Source organism: Mus caroli, chromosome 8 (genome assembly GCF_900094665.2).
Source record: "Mus caroli chromosome 8, CAROLI_EIJ_v1.1, whole genome shotgun sequence".
In the NCBI taxonomy this organism is placed as follows: Eukaryota; Metazoa; Chordata; class Mammalia; order Rodentia; family Muridae; genus Mus; species Mus caroli.
Window position 1 is genome coordinate 14,201,905 of NC_034577.1, and position 3,392 is coordinate 14,205,296.

A 3,392-nucleotide genomic window follows, 5' to 3' on the forward strand; every position below is an offset into this window, starting at 1 on the left:
AGTGTCCACACTTTGGTCTACGTTCTTCTTGAGTTTCATGTGGTTAACAAATTGTATCTTATATCTTGGGTATCCTAAGTTTTTGGGCTAATATCTACTTATCAGTGAGTACATATTGTGTAAGTTCCTTTGTGATTGTGTTACCTCACTCAGGATGATGCCCTCCAGGTCCATCCATTGTTAAATGTTTTTCTAGTCACCTGTTGCCTTACAGCATACACTTAACACTTGCTACTTGCTTGCTGTTATAATTTGAATATGTAATGCCCCCAGCAGAATTGTGTGTTGCACTGGTCTCCAGGTGGCAGTGCTAACTTTTGGGAAAGTGATGGAACTTGAGAAGGAGCTTTGTGAAAGGAAGGACACCACTGAAAGCCTGTGGTTGAAGGATCTGTGTTATTACTCCTGCCTCCCTCTCTCTGCTCTCTGCTCATCCTGAAATGCGCAACCCCTAACACATGTTCACACCCCTGACATGCATAGCCTCATCACAGACACAATTAACACAGCCCATGGCTCATGGAGAGCATCCTCTGAAGCAGAGAGGAGGGAATAAGGGAATACAGCTTTACCTATTCAGGCTATGTCAGGTAATTTTCCTAAGGACACACCACACAAGGACATACAGTCTGAAAAATTCACACACTACTAGTGTATAGACAAAGNATAAATACTGAAACTGACTTTGTAGTAGATTTATATAAACTCCCACATTTACAATTCCATTACACTATATAGTCTTTAAGATTTCTACAACTCTTTTTTCTTTTTCTTTTTTCGTTTTTGTTGTTGTTGTTTGTTGTTTTTGTTGTTTGCTTGTTTTTTGAGACAGGGTTTCTCTGTATAGCCATGGCTGTCCTGGAACTCACTCTGTAGAACAGGCTGGCCTGGAACTCAGAAACCGGCCTGCCTCTGCCTCACAAGTGCTGGGATTAAAGGCATGCGCCACTACACATATTTGTTTCTTACTTCAAATCTTACTATATCTTTTTACCTTTCCATGTTTTATTTCTCTCACTTTTTCTTTCAATACTATGCTGGGTAGGGGTGGTAAGGATGGGCATCCTTAAAGACAGAACTCAGAAGAACATTTCCTATACTCAGNTCTTCTTCCTCTACTTCTATTTCCTCCTCTTCTTCCTTCTCTATTCATTTCTACTTCATCTTCCTCCTTTTTCTCTTCTTCCTCCTTTCCTTCTTCCTCCTTCTCTTTCTCTTCTTCTGCCTCAGTTTTCTTTTCCTTTCAGTAGAAAAAACAGTATGAACTCCTTGCTACTCATTTGCATGAAGTCAGTAGTGAAGCCATCTGAACTGGAGCTATCTNTGTAGGTTTTTAGTTATATCATNTTTATCTTGAATAGAGAGNGAAGCATTAGGGTTCTTCTATTCTCCTTGAGTTAGTAATCATATGATGAGAATTTATAAATTTATATAGTTTATCCTAAAATTATAAATGTCTGGCAAAATATCTTCACTTGCTCATGTCTGCAAGATGTTCAGTGATCATTTGCAATGTTGAATTTTATGCATGAGTTCATGGTTATTTATTAGTCATTCAACAGTTTATCCATGTTTATTAGAGATTTTGAATAGTTGCCATCATATTTAGTTACATCTATTGTGCTTTCTAATTTAATTTGCTACTCTCATAATTCTTTTTCTTCCATCATTCTTTCTTATGTTATTCTTTTTAAAAAAATCATAAACCAAGTACTTATCTCATTGACTCCCAACTTTGCTCTATTGCAGTGTTTCTCAACCTGTGGCTCATGACCCCTTTTGGGGATGAAATGACCCCTTCCCAGGGGTCGCCTAAGGCCATCAGAAAACACAGAGATTTTCATCTGCTTGTGGACGTTGTACATCGTGGTGCGGAGCCTAGTGCGCACCACGATGTACAACGTCCACAAGCAGACATAGAAAAATTACAGTTATGAAGTAGCAATAAAATAACTTTGTGGTTGTCAGNTCACTACAACATGAGAAACTTTATTAAAGGGACACAGCATCAGGAGGGTTAAGAACAACTGCTCTACTGCACTTAAGGTCATAGGGTAATTTTCCTTCACTTTCAGAGATTTCTTTGGCTGCAGAAAGATTTGATATGTCTCCCTTCTAATTCTATCACAATATTCCCTGCTTGTGGACGTTGTACATCGTGGTGCGGAGCCTAGTGCGCACCACGATGTACAACGTCCACAAGCAGCTGCTTGTGGACGTTGTACATCGTGGTGCGCACTAGGCTCCGCACCACGATGTACAACGTCCACAAGCAGATCCTTTGCATGTACCTAGAATGATATAAAAGCAGACTGGGGGAAATTAAAGCTGCATCAACACTTGCTGAAGTCATACTATAATGTTGTCTAATTGTCCTATTTTTCTTTAATACTCACACCCTCCTGGAGACCCTGTTGACTGACCTAGTGGCCTTGGTCATCTGATGCCCACAATATGTGGGCCCAAGTATTAGGGGTTCAGTGAAGGACACCACAGGAAAAGGAAGTGTGCATAAAGAGAAATATAGGAACGTGAGTAAACCCTGTAAAAATGGGACATGGTAATAGTAGAATGCATTCTGGGTGTATACCTAGAGATTAGGAAAGGTCAGAAAATGTCCTGATTCCTCTCTGTCTCTCACTGGGAGACTGCCTAGTCCTGGTTCTTGGTCCCTTTGGCGGGCCATCTGGTTCTCTTCTGTGCTGTCTGTCCTTGGCATGACAGTCTGTCCATGTTTGTCAGTTTATGTCTGTGGTTTTGTTTGGTTGCTTGATTGTTGCTCTGTATTTTATATGCAAAATTAAAAACTGGTTAAAACTTTGTTTGCTGGCTATTCATCCTTTGATTTAGATTTTAACTTATTTCAAGGATTAAAAAGAAGGAAAACAAAAACAACAACAACAACAACAACAACCAGTCTGAATTGACACAACAACTGATAAACTGCCTGTGGAGCCCTGCACCTATAGCCAGGAGTCTAGAACTGTTGGAGAAGCCCTGCCAAGGGCTGGTTGTCTGTACAAGCTGCTCTCAAAGAGGCCAGCTATGCCTTGGCTTGTCTGGACAGGAAGCTAATGGCTGTTTCTCCTTCAAAAATCTCTGTGACTGTGATTATTGGGTTTGGCAGGTTGCAAGATGCTCCTCCCTTGAAATTATGGGTAGAAAAAAATAAGAAAATGTTGTCTGCCTAGTCTAAATATGTAAATGTGTGTAGCCACTTCATATTNGTTTCTGATTGGTCCTAAATGTATAAATATATTCTACATGCCTTGGTTATAGATTATTGGCTTATAAGTTAGTGGGTATGGTTTAAACTCTTTAACATTGGTAACAGAAAGTTGGCTCAAAACTGGTAACTTAGGGTTAGAGTCATGCTGGGCAACAACAAATGG